Raw genomic sequence first — 14,343 nt, forward strand, 5'->3', positions numbered from 1 at the left:
GAGTTATCAAATATATTTTAATTATCTTGTATTATAAAATGTTAATATTTTCAGGTTACATCAACTTTTATAAGCAATATTTTCTACACACAATATCCATACATACCAATGTGTACATCTACTTCCCATCTTTGGTTCTCCAATGTCTACCAACTATTAACTAATTAGTACTTACCCAATTCATTTTTCATATTTAACACAATAGAACTTAGAGTGATATTTGTATATATCTGAACAATGAGATGAGTTAAATCACATATTGATGAGTTTACAGTCTTATAAAATATTTTTGAGAGGATATATTTTTATAAAACAATCCCAGCCAAATAAAATAGCTCAATATACAAAATAGAGCAAAATAAAAATTGTAGGATTTATAGTTAAATTCTGTGAAGTAAAAAAATTATCGTTTGAAACAAGAAATACAAGAAATTTAAAGTTATTTCTTTAATCCACGGATTTTCAATGCTTACCTCATATCTTCAGAGGAAATGTATTTAGCAAAGTAATAAAGATATGAGCCATGCATTGAAAATCCATGGATTAAGGAAATATATTTTTACTTTACAGAATTTAACTATAAATCTTACAATTTTTAATATAGAATATATATATATATATATATGTATATATATATATATATTATATATATATAGCAAACTTTAAAATAAATCACAGAAAAATATTTTTATTATACAAATATGTCATTTATTCCAAAGATTAATTTTTGGCATTTATTATTTAAATACAATTTCGCGTACATGTCCCAATCTAGAGGTCCAATTTTCACAACTCTATACATTCAATTAGACTGTATTATATAACGCATCAAAAATTATCTTCCAAATGGTCTATTGTGTCTGGTTTATCAGTGCAGACATGGGACTTTACAAATCCCAAAGAATATAATCCAAACATTCATATTATTTGAATTCTTTTAATTACTTTTCTCATCTCGAGTGTTTTTTTTTTCATAACGTTTCAGTCCATGTAATCCCCAAACTTCTTCAGGTGTATCTCGTTAAACCCAGGAAACTTTCTGTTAAATTTGGGAATCTTTCTATCAAACTCTGGAATCTGAGCGGAATTTTGAATGGAACCCTTTATTTAATTCATGAGGGTAGCATGAGGGTAGTTATGACTGGGTACAAGTTCTAAGTAATTTGCAATTGAATCCGCACTGAGGATTGAATTGAAACGTTGTGAAAAAAAAAACAAAAACAAAATAAAAAACGCTCAAGACAAGAACAGTAGTGTGGAGAATACAAATAATCCGAATAATCAATCCTCATCTCAAAAATTCAGAAATGTAATGAAACTAAACAATCTACAACCCAAGCAATGACTAGGCAATCTACAACCTGAGCAATGACTAGGCAATCTACACATTGGAGAGACAATAATAAAACAAATGGCAAAATGTGAAATGAATAAACTTACAATAATTTAATAAGTTTAAGCAACAATAACAAATACACAAAATGGATAGAACTTACTAACCCATCCATTACAGATTTTTTTTTTTTTTACAGTAGACATTGACTATTACAAATTAATTTCTACAAAGTTTTTCAAATCAAATATTTAAGAATTACTAAAACAATAATTGACTATTTATTAAATCAGAAAAAAAAAAAAGATATTATAAAGAAAATGTTTGTTTTTGCTTCATAAATTTTTTTTTTTTTTTAAATATTAAAGCTTCGAAAACATGTAAAAGTAAATTAAATTTTCAGGTTTCCTAGTTTGTTTTTCATTAAATAAAAGCGGAATGCAATTGAATATATATATATACACACAAACAAAATATACATGAACAGTTGAAAATATACATTGCTCAAAAGTAAAGTTAACATTGTCAATAAAGTATGGTTCTTCAACAGGATTTTATTTCAAGAAAGTATTGCATTACTGAATGTAAAAAAAAAGTATTTCTAATATATATATATATATATATATATATATATATATATATATAAGAATGCATAAAAGACAAAGGAAGAATAATTAAACGCAAGTTTACCAATGGAACCTGGTAAATCGATTGTTTGATTTTTATTTCCTCCTGTGTTCAATTATTTTTCTTTTATCTCTCATACATTCTGTCTTCATGAAATTTCATTTCATGATATGTTGTGTATTTTATCCACAGAATACGCATTAGCAGAAAGTAGTGTGGGCCCAACAACAAGAGAAAAGAACATTTATTTTATTATATGATGATTTGTTTTATGCAGAAAAACATAAAATTTATCCACAAAATATGGAAAATGAGAAAAAGATTTTTTTTAAATTAAATAATAAATAAAAACATCATAGATTTTGGTAGCACCACTTTAAAATATATATTATTGAATATTATTACATGCATAAAAGGTACATATGAACATGCATGTTTCTAGATTTATGTCGTCATCAGCATAGGTTAGAATCGAACTCATAACACCAATATCTGTAGTCTGACATTGTACAAATGTGCCATGATAGCTCATCACTTGAATGCACAATTTTTTAGCACTTTTAAATTTAAGATTTGCTGTTGGCATTTTTTTTTAGCGATATTAACAACTTTTTTTCTGCTATCTTAGCGTCGTTTTTTTTTTGTTGCTGTTTTTAAAGATCTATAAGACTGCAGATACTGGTGTTATGAGTTCGATCCTAACCTATGCTATGACGGCTTAAAGCTAGAAACATGCATGTCTCTAGATATACTTTTATACACATAATAATATTTAATAATAAAAAACAAATATACCCCATAAAAAATAAGGGTGATTCATTTATATTTATATACGAATAACAAGAAGAGCTAATGGCCTTTTAAAAAAATATATATATATATATAAATAATAAATAAAAGTAACATCATTTTGGAGTTGTTAATATCGCTCAAAAAAAAAAAACCCAAAAAAAACCCGGCAACAACAAATCTTAAATTTTAAAGCAATAAAAAATTGTGCATTCAAGTGGTGATCTATCATGACACATTTGTACCGTATCAGACTGCAGGTACTGGTGTTATGAGTTCGATCGTAACCTATGCTGATAATGGCTTAAAGCTAGAAACATGCATGTCCATAGGTATACGTTTATGCATGTAATAATATTTAATAATAAAAATGAATAAATAAGTCTCCCCAAAAATAAGGACGATTCATTCATATATATATATGTGTGAATAACAAGAAGAGCTTATAGCTTAAAACCTGCTAAGGTAGCAGAAAAATAAAATAACACTTCGAATTTGTTAATATCGATAAAAAAAAGGGAACAAATCATATATATATATATATATATATATATATATATATATATATATATATGCTAATAATTAGAGCCTAACAAACATAATAGACTTTTTGTCTGAATTTTGGGGATTGACAAGACCTTTTGTTTTTCTTTGGACTGTTGTCCTTATAAATGTTGATATTTATATATTAGACTACATTTCATTTAAAGTGTCTTCTAGACGTTTTCAAATTAGAAATAACATACAACATATAGTATGTTTTAATCTGCTTAAAATTATTTTTTTTATGATGCTATTGTTTTTTTTGCAGGTAATATTACTAAACAAGTGATTATTTAGAGCTAGATATAAGAAAGAATACTACAAAGTGATTATGTGACTCATACAGGGTTCAAACCTGTGCCTCATAAGACAGCTTGCCTAACATGAACCTCGTATTGAATCATTTCACTAATGAGCCATACATGAAGAAAAAGCCAAAATTGTACAGATAACGTATTTTAAGTTTTAATAATATTAACCATGCAAACAATAGCATAAAGTAGTTTAATATATAAAATTCTGTCGGAAATAAATTTCCAATATTAAAAACATATTGAAATATGAAAAAAAAAAAAAAAAAAAAAAAATCAGATTTAAAAAAAAAAAATAACAAAACAAAAAAACTCTTTAAGTCCAAACAAGGCATATTGCCGCTTGGAATGTATGTAATGGGCTACTATTTGGGATTGTGTCTAACAAGGGATTGTGGGGAGTTGAGCAGTGAGATGTTTGTTCATATTACATTTAAATTTTGCAGGTTAGTACAGTCAGGGAAGTATGAGACAGGAAGGGAATTCCAAAGTTCAACAGAAGAAATTATTAAAGTAGAAGCGTTTCCGGCATCTAGGGACCACAACAGTGGAGAGGTGGAATTTTGCTGCTTGTCGTGTTAATCAAGGTATGCATGTTGAGGGGGCACAAATGCTACGAGTTCATCAAAGCATATTTCATTAAAGTGCTTGTAAAACAGGCACAGGAATGTGACATTGCGGCAATGGGACAGAGATTAGAGCTATTAGATTTGAGACTCTTTTTTGGGCTGTGTCTAAGAGTGAGAGACTAGTGGTAGATGCTCCAGCCCAAACGTGGCAAAAATACTTTGTGCATGAGTGAATTGTGGCTTTGTAAAGATAGAAGATGCTCTCTTGTGTAGTTTTCTAGCATGGTAGAAGGAGTCAGCCTAGGCAATGTCTTCAATGTATTTGTTCCAATTCATGTTGTCTGTGAATGTTAAGCCAAGTAGTAGTAGAAACATGGGCTCTTGGTAAGCTGTTATTTGTCATGGCAATTGTTGATTGGAGAAGAGTTTTGTAGTTAAAGGAAAAAAAGCTTAGTTTTAATAGCATTAAATGTTGCCATCCACTTATGATTCTATTCCTCTATAGACTGAAGGTTATTTTCTAGGGTTTCTTTCATAGCTTTGCATGGCTACTATAGACAAGGTTATTACTAAGTAGGAATAAGCAACCAGTATATTAGTACAAGGAAGAAAGGTTTATTGCAAAAAAGTGAAATAAAAAGTAAAGTATTACTAATGTCAGAGAGAAGACACCTGTCAATGCAGTGCTCACTAACTATATAATAAATCCATATTGAAAATAGGAAGTGCAGGTTGTTCTATTACAACATCAAGACAATATATATATTATTGATTGAGTGTGAGTAAAGGCTCCACATGGATGATGTACCACAAAATATGGAGTAGGACGTGTGACCAGAATTACCAGTGCACAGAACATATTGGTTGACGGAATGCCACACCATGCAAATGATCTGTCACCCATAATGGGACCAGGTCTACCAACAGTCACTTCTGACATTTCTTCAGAGGATGTGAGTGAGAGATTTGTGACAATTGGAGAGATACCATGTGAACAGGCATCCAGCATAAATGAAGTTGCTGCCTCTTCTGATAATACTTCTAATAGAGATCCAGTAATGGTACCACTGCAAAGAAGTACATGGCGCAAAAGACCACCTCTCGAATGTTTTACGTGTGATCATAGGATCAGGAGGGAGAGTAGTAATAACGTCATAAACAGCCTTATTGCAAACCGACAAAGGGTGTGTTCTTTCTGCCACTTGACCATTGAAATAAGAAAAAAAAGAGAAACCGCAAGAAGTGTACCTGGTTTTATGCAAGAAGACGTGAAGAACGTGATAAGCCCACATGACTGGGTGAGATTTGAGGGGATGAAAGAACTTGGTTGGAGGCAGTTCTTTGTAATGTCTTGCATGGGTGGAAATGTTATGATCAGTCACGACCTTGCAGAACAATTTTGTAAAAGTTTCTTGGTTTGACTTTTTTAAAATCATTTAATTATGCGATACAGAAAATCATTGAATTTCATTTATTTATTTGTGGATTATTATCCTCATCTTTTATAGTTGTTGTTTAATGATGTTTCGGCCAACTAATCCTCAAAGGCCAGAGGAATAGTTGGCTGAAACGTCGTTAAACAATAACTATAAAAGATGAGGATAAAAGTCTGAAAAAAAAAAAAAAAAAAAAAAAAAGGAAAAGAAAAAGAAAATTTTAAAATAAAATAATTGAAGTAAGATTTTAATTGCAGTTTGATGCTTAATAGATAAGGATTGTCATGTATAGTCCGGAGAGATAGGGACATTTTAGACTCCTTGTAACCACTCTAATAGACAGCTAGAAGCAACTCAGTTCAGTTAATATATTTTTTTTTTCTTCATTAAGCCATGGTCATAAAAACTGTTAGCAATAGACAGAGGTTAACTAGCTAATTAAGGAATGCATAAAACTTAGGAACATCACAATATTTAAACAATACAGAGCTCTAAAAAATGTGACAGTGATACATGTTCATTCATATAGTTCTGAGGCAGTACAATCAGGACTGCAGAACACAATTCAAAAGATCGCCAGTAGATCTCTGAGCAAACACTGGTATGATTATGCAGTGGGTCTAATGTATTGTCGCCTGTTAGGTCTATTCAGTCGCAGCACAGGACGATATTTAAGCATTGCAGTGGGGCAAGAACCATGAAGTATAAATGATGTAATTTGAAGTGTTTATGTCATTATTGTCATCCTTCTTCCATGTGTGTCCAGCAACTGTGCTGAGAAAAAAGTATTCAGGCCACATTGTCAACACTGTCTGAAAGAAGTAAACATACATACATGCATAGCCTCCATGAAAGGGCTATGTCACATAATTCTTGTTGACCAATTTACAAACTACATAATTGTTTTTCTTTTTTAACTTATATATATAAGCCCCCCTGTTTGGGTAGAGCACTGTCGTAAATAATCTCACCCGCTACTTAATTGGCTGAAAATGCGAAGCTCGTTGTTTGTTTGTTTACGAACAGGTGATTTGAGCACTATAAAAGTGGTGGCAGGTGTCTATTTAAATAGACATTGCGACGAGTTATTTACGGGCGTCGATTCTATGGTCGAGTGGGAGAACTGCCGACTGTCAACACGACGGTTCTAGGTTCAATCCTTGGCTTGGGAGAGATGCTAGTCTAGCGGTACTGATGAGTTGTGATACAACGAAACAGGACTGTATGTCAATGACTACAAATATATATATATATATTGATTGATGTCTGTCCAATCCCAAGAGACAATGGACACCCCTGTGCATGTAATTGTGAGGCAACGGTTAGGCAATCCCAACCATGCCTCTGCTGAATTCGCACTGCTTGGGTCCAGTAGCAAGGGAGAGGCCCAACACTGACTGGAAACAATGTTATAATAAGTGGAAAGTACATACAGCACCTGGAATTCCCAAATGGTCATCCATTTTAATACTGACCAGGTTCAACGTTGATTATAAAAATCACTCAAGAGAAGATATAAAGTCACCTGATATAAGCTATTAAAAAAAAAAAAGATACTACCTCGATGTCGAAAACTAGCCAGCGATAAGTGTAATCTAGATAGATTTCAACTCAGAATACGGCCGTTCATAAGACCTTGATATTTTATTAACATTATTAGAATGGGCTAGTGTTAAGGAACAACACAGAACGATAAGTTATTGGGAGATTTATGAATATAAAAAATGTGACTTTCGTTTTAAGGTGAAGCAAAATTTTTATTTTTTAGTAGTGAGTGAAGAAATTAAGAGGGAGAGGACGGGAAAGTGTGGATTAAAAAATAGGGGAAAAAGTGAAAATAGAAATGAAGTGGTTTTAAGTGAGGATGTATAAAAAATCAAAAACATTGGGATAAAATAAAAAGGGAGTATGACTGGTCGCTCTTACCATAAGGCATCAAGGAAAATAACGTCCCTTCATTTTTTTTAAAGTGACCTCCTGAATAGCCATTGCAATCTACTTTGGGAAACACGGAACTAAAATCAATCTTTATGTCGCTGCGCTTCTCTGGATGCAGAGAATCTCTAATAGCGATGCAATGGAAAATTTGAAAGCAATTGAGGAGAGCAGAGAGAGAGAGAGAGAGAGAGAGAGGGAGAAAGAAAGAAAAAGAAAGAAAGAGTGATAGGAAAAAAGGGGGAGAAGAGGAAGGGTGCAATAGTGAGGCAGGAAAGAAATAGTTAATAGAGAAAAATGAGTACGAACTGAAGATTGAGGAGAAGAGAGAGGAAGAAAGAAAAATAGGATATAGAGAGCAAAAGAGGAAGTGGGGGAGAAGAAGAGAGAGAGGAGCTATTGGAAAGGGAAAAAAGAAGATATTGGAGAAAAGAAGTTGAGGGTAAGGGAGAAAAGAAAGACAGTGAATGGGAGTAGAGAAAAAGCAAGTGAAAAGAGAAAGAGCAAGAGCGAGTGGAGGATAGAGAGTGAATGGGAAGAGAGATAGCATAATATGGTGAGAGGGGAGAGAGAGATAGCATAATATGGTGAGAGGGGAGAGAGAGATAGCATAATATGGTGAGAGGGGAGAGAGAGATAGCATAATATGGTGAGAGGGGAGAGAGAGATAGCATAATATGGTGAGAGGGGAGAGAGAGATAGCATAATATGGTGAGAGGGGAGAGAGAGATAGCATAATATGGTGAGAGGGGAGAGAGAGATAGCATAATATGGTGAGAGGGGAGAGAGAGATAGCATAATATGGTGAGAGGGGAGAGAGAGATAGCATAATATGGTGAGAGGGGAGAGAGAGATAGCATAATATGGTGAGAGGGGAGAGAGAGATAGCATAATATGGTGAGAGGGGAGAGAGAGATAGCATAATATGGTGAGAGGGGAGAGAGAGATAGCATAATATGGTGAGAGGGGAGAGAGAGATAGCATAATATGGTGAGAGGGGAGAGAGAGATAGCGAGTGAGATGAAAGAGAGGGGAGAGAAAGATAGCATAATATGGTGAGAGGGGAGAGAGAGATAGCGAGTGAGATGAAAGAGAGGGGAGAGAGATAGCGAGTAAGATGAAAGAGAGGGGAGAGAGATAGCGAGTAAGATGAAAGAGAGGGGAGAGAGATAGCGAGTAAGATGAAAGAGAGGGGAGAGAGATAGCGAGTAAGATGAAAGAGAGGGGAGAGAGATAGCGAGTAAGATGAAAGAGAGGGGAGAGAGATAGCGAGTAAGATGAAAGAGAGGGGAGAGAGATAGCGAGTAAGGTGAAAGAGAGGGGAGAGAGATAGCGAGTAAGGTGAAAGAGAGGGGAGAGAGATAGCGAGTAAGGTGAAAGAGAGGGGAGAGAGATAGCGAGTGAGATGAAAGAGAGGGGAGAGAGATAGCGAGTAAGATGAAAGAGAGGGGAGAGAGATAGCGAGTAAGATGAAAGAGAGGGGAGAGAGATAGCGAGTAAGATGAAAGAGAGGGGAGAGAGATAGCGAGTAAGGTGAAAGAGAGGGGAGAGAGATAGCGAGTAAGGTGAAAGAGAGGGGAGGGAGATAGCGAGTAAGGTGAAAGAGAGGGGAGGGAGATAGCGAGTAAGGTGAAAGAGAGGGGAGGGAGATAGCGAGTAAGGTGAAAGAGAGGGGAGGGAGATAGCGAGTAAGGTGAAAGAGAGGGGAGGGAGATAGCGAGCGAGATGAAAGAGAGGGGAGAGACAGCGAGTGAGATGAAAGAGAGGGGAGAGACAGCGAGTGAGATGAAAGAGAGGGGAGAGACAGCGAGGGAGATGAAAGAGAGGGGAGAGACAGCGAGTGAGATGAAAGAGAGGGGAGAGACAGCGAGTGAGATGAAAGAGAGGGGAGAGACAGCGAGTGAGATGAAAGAGAGGGGAGAGACAGCGAGTTAGATTAAAGAGAGGGGAGAGACAGCGAGTTAGATTAAAGAGAGGGGAGAGACAGCGAGTTAGATTAAAAAGAGGGGAGAGACAGTGAGTAAGATGAAAGAGAGGGGAGAGACAGTGAGTAAGATGAAAGAGAGGGGAGAGACAGTGAGTAAGATGAAAGAGAGGGGAGAGACAGCGAGTGGGATTAAAGAGAGGGGAGAGACAGCGAGTAAGATGAAAGAGAGGGGAGAGACAGTGAGTAAGATGAGAGATGATGTGGGGAAAAGAGAGAAATGGCGAATAGGAGGAAAGGAAAAAAGAGTAGAAACAAGGTGGTCAATAAAAGAGAGAGAGTGGGGTTGACTGAAAGGGTCAAACAGTGAGTGTGGCTCTGCTTTCTCACTGGTTGTGTGCAGTCGTGTGGTTGACCTCTCTTACCACAAAACACCAATAAACAAGAGCTCGCTCTTCCTCTGTCCACTTCTATAGAATAAAATATGCACAAATCTATGAAGGACAAAGCTTTCCACTTCTCAGTCAATCAGAATCTTTAGTATTTCAAACAGTGGCGGCTCGTTCATAGATGCTGCTCTGCAACTGCAGCTCACCCTCTGCTTTCATCCACATCTAAGCATAATTCATTTAGACTTCTACAATGTATCTTTATTAGTGCGACTCCATGCTGTCAAAAGTGTTACTATATGCGTTGCATTGCTTCTAAACTTACATTAAACTTTTATAATAAAATTTGGGATATGTACCGTAAGGTAAAAATACCAGATTGGGAAACTGGCACAGTCGTTCCTTCTATTGAGGGTAGATGGGCCTATCTTAAGCCGTGGTAGGCAACCCATCTAGTGATGGCATCACGATAAAAAAATACCCTTGATAGCCTTGGCAAAGCAAGTATTTCCAGCCATTAGAAAAAAACGTGAAAGATTCCACGGAATTTGTTCACGTTTCACCTGCGCCTACTGGCATTGGATGAAACATTTTATTTCCTCTGTATGGAGGTGTGAAATATCATGTCCATTAAGCCTCGTTTTTATTTGTAAATAGCATTAATCCTATACGACCTGGTTGAACTAATACAGTATGTGATCTCTATATCAAGTTGGATTTTTCACTGCACTGATATTAAAAGCCTACTTTTTCTATTAAAAAATTACAACCTGGTTGAACTAATTCATTCGGTCATAAATAAATGAATACAACAGCATAAATAAAGTGGGAATTGAATTCAATCACGCCTTGTATGTATTAGTTCAATATCTGGGTAGATGCCAGATACCTCCAGATTGTAACTGTCCATTATTACATTCAGTATGCTGCCATCTGTCTCAGAGATTGGAACGGTATCGTTTATTGTCATAAACACACTTTTTTCAAGCACTATAGATAATAAAGGTAAGTTTGTGAAATGCAAAATTCCTCAGTGGTAGTTTAACTATTGAACTTCATAATGAAAGATCGTTATAGTGAAAAAAATCTTAAAATCATAGTATAATTACACTTTAACTAAAATTAAGAATAAATATTTTTTAATCATCTACGTCATAATTCAGGTCATAAAGGGTTGAACATTTTTTTGATACTTTCAAATATTTAAAATGGGAATATTTTTACAGATGTTACTTCATTAGAGTAATCCACCCTTTTCGGTCACTACATGGATTCTTTTCAATACTATGAATAGTAGTGGTAATTGAGTCGTCATGATTAATCTAGAAACAGTCTTTGGTAAGCCATTACTTTTATACTTTCTTTAAATACTCTTATTAAGTACTTGTTGCTTTTTTTTTCAACCCTTTAACACAAATATTTAATAAAAAAATTAGAACATTTGTTTTTCTTTACTTAACTCTAAAAGTATAACCCCTATAAAGGAGCAACTTGTATCTTTTAAAGATGAAATCCTGATGAGTTGCTCCTGGGTGAAGTTCAATTTAAAATCCTATTTGCCGTCATCATCATCTCTGGCAACATATTGCTGCCATACTTTTTATAAATACTTATTTTGTTAATCTTTCCTAGATATGGTCCCAAATAATAGCCCCTTATGTTCAAGTGGCGATATACCTTGTTAGAGGTGTACATGAGAATTAAAAAAAACAAAACTTTTTCCTTTTTATACTTCAACATATTTAATAAAAAACTAAAATATACGTTTTTCTTGTTTTTTTTTTATATAAATGATTTGTTTAAAAATTGAATGTACAAGTAAAACAAAGAAACTTTTTATTCAAGAAAATGTATAAATTTTTTTTTTTTTTGAACAGCATGGTAGAGAAAAAAAGATTTTGAAAAGCTAAAAAATTTTAAAAAATTGTTTAAATTTAAGATCACGAGCCGCCACTGATTACAAAATAAACTGATGACAAAATTTATATGTGTATGTATAAAATGCATTTACTATATGCATAAGCAGAGGATAAATGTGAAGTATGTTTCAGGCTGTATACGGATGATTAAATCTTTATAATTATAAATCAACTAATGACACATTCACTTTTTTTGTTTTTTTGGTTTTATATCGAGCACTTACTCGAGAAATAAAAATAGGAAAAAAAAAACTTTTAGTTAAAATGGATATATAATATCATTTTGGTGCTTCCATACATAAAAAAAGGAATCTTTTTATTTTTAAATCATCCAATTTTTGATGTCATTACTACAATCATGATATTGAGTAATTGAAATTAAAAAAAGTTTTTTTTTTTTTTTCATTTAAAACTTTAGGTATTTATACTAAATGGATATCCAGAGAATTTAATGGCCACAGTCGCGGCATTCATCTTAGGTTGGGATGGCTCACCACATCTCGAATACTAGCTGATCAGGTATGGCAATCTAAGTCTGCTTCTACTACAAGTGCAAGCCATTCGCAGTTCCAGCGACAGACCTCATAAAGGTAAAGGCCCAGAATCAGTTCAGCATCCTACTTCACCATCTTGAGCCAAGTTTTGAGTTGACTACTGTAACATATTTTCTAACCTGGTAGTGGTGCTGAGGCAATGGCTTTACAGATGGTAATGAAATGCACCAGAATTCAAAGGAATTACAGTAATTGGTGTAACCACGGCAAAAATTGGACAATTTAAAAAAAAAAAAAATTTTTTTTTTGTTATTTTAAAGTTGTTTATATTTTTTAAATTTAAATTAAAAAAATATAAAGTGTTTTTTTTTTTTTTTTTCAAGTTGTGTCATTGTACAGAAGCTCTAATTTTTAATAAGCCCAAAACAGAAGTCTAAGTGATCAATTGGAAAGGAAATGAAACTTCCACAATAAGTGTAAAGATCTACAAGTGATTCTATCAGGGATGCAAGGGGTCAAAGGTAAAAACTTTGAAATTGATATGAATTTTTCAACCTGGGGAGCCATGGCTTTCGCCAATTTACCACCACGTTAAGATATTTGGCTAAAATAAAAGCAATGTTTTTTAGAAGCAGGTTGGAGGGTGCATTTAGTGAAAAGTATTAATCTACAATACCTTTTTTTCATAATGAAAGTATCGACTGATATGTTTTAAAGGAGACAAAAGACATTCATTGATGAAACAAAAGTATTCTACTACCCATGCCCATGAATCTTTTGAAGTATGGCAAAATTAACACTTTCAGAGAGAGGGGAAAGAGAGACGAAGCAAAGTAAAAAAAAATTGGGACAGAAAAAACAAGGAAAGAAAAAAAAAAGATACAGTGAGAGAGAAAGAAGAAAAAAAGAAAGAAAATCTAACCAATTGGGGAAAAATTAAGGACATAAAACTCTACCGATTTGGCCTTTTATTAAGTAAAGAAAAAAAAATCGGAATTCAGCTTTTTTTTAAAATGTATTTGCATTCTGAAAATATTTTAACAAATTTCTCATCCATATAGTTATTTCAAACTTACATACAATATTTCTACTAATATGACCTTTTTTTTAAAAAAAAATTCAAATAGTTAAGTTTTAATTTTTTGAAAATAACAAAGTGGTTGATTGTAATTAAGGATGCTGAAGGACTCTTTTCATTTGTTATTATAGAGATGGAGGGGGGGGGTTCCTTTTCCTGGATATTCAACTTATTCTTGATCCTCAACTTATAAATGCTGAGGACGTCAAATACTATTTTTGGAATTTTAGTATGACTTTACCAACATTGGTCTCCCAGCCCATTAGTAAACAGTAACATGAATGAACAAACGTGGAAGAAAATGTCATAAATAAAAGAAACAACCACTTATTAAGTCTTTTTATTTTTTATTTGTAATATGTATTATTTGGATAATTCAAACTACTGTTCTCATCTTGAGTGTTCGTTTTCGTAACGTTTTGGTCAATATAACCTTCAACTTTCTTCAATATATTTTGTCAAAAGAACAGATGCGTCTTTTCTATCCAATACTAATGATTTGATACCAAAGTGAATTATATGTTTTCCTATTTATTTAACCCTTTATTGCCAGAATTTTTTGTTTTCATGCAATGCCAGAATTTTTTTTTTATGCAATGAATAAATTTTTAAATCATGAAACCTACACATGGTGGAAGTTAGCATGCAACTGATGCACAAACATAAACAAGCCATAAGAGAAAGAAATTTTTTTTTTTTTTTTTGAAAACAACTTGAAACTATACTTTGGCAGTAAAGGGTTAATAAATTCACTAGCAGGGACGCCCAGCATAGCCCAATCATAAAATATGCTTAAATATGATATTCTAATTTATGCAAATTTTGTGAATATTATTATAGAGCCAATTTTCTATCGATTCTTATATATTATAAAGTTGTGACTTCAAAAATAAAACAATATATCAATATGACCTGGGTGCATCAGCTTGAATCGAAACCGAAACCAAAACAATGAAGAAAAAAAAAATATATATATATAACTTGAATTTCTTTAGC

At 33.4% G+C, this 14,343-nt stretch overlaps 1 protein-coding gene and 1 long non-coding RNA gene across 33 annotated transcripts in view; one reads left to right on the forward strand and one right to left on the reverse strand.

Moving 5' to 3' along the window:
• The window catches only part of LOC145265633 (calcium/calmodulin-dependent protein kinase type II delta chain-like), a 705,488-nt gene that overhangs the window by 301,429 nt on the left and 389,716 nt on the right, over positions 1-14,343 (reverse strand). The window lies entirely within an intron of this gene.
• On the forward strand, positions 11,059-13,801 carry LOC145265631 (uncharacterized). Its single transcript, XR_013864684.1, has 2 exons — positions 11,059-11,194; positions 12,194-13,801. It is a non-coding gene; the product is annotated as an uncharacterized LOC145265631 (long non-coding RNA).

Source organism: Euprymna scolopes, chromosome 40, assembly GCF_053919585.1.
Source record: "Euprymna scolopes isolate OS-2025 chromosome 40, ASM5391958v1, whole genome shotgun sequence".
Lineage (NCBI taxonomy): Eukaryota > Metazoa > Mollusca > Cephalopoda > Sepiida > Sepiolidae > Euprymna > Euprymna scolopes.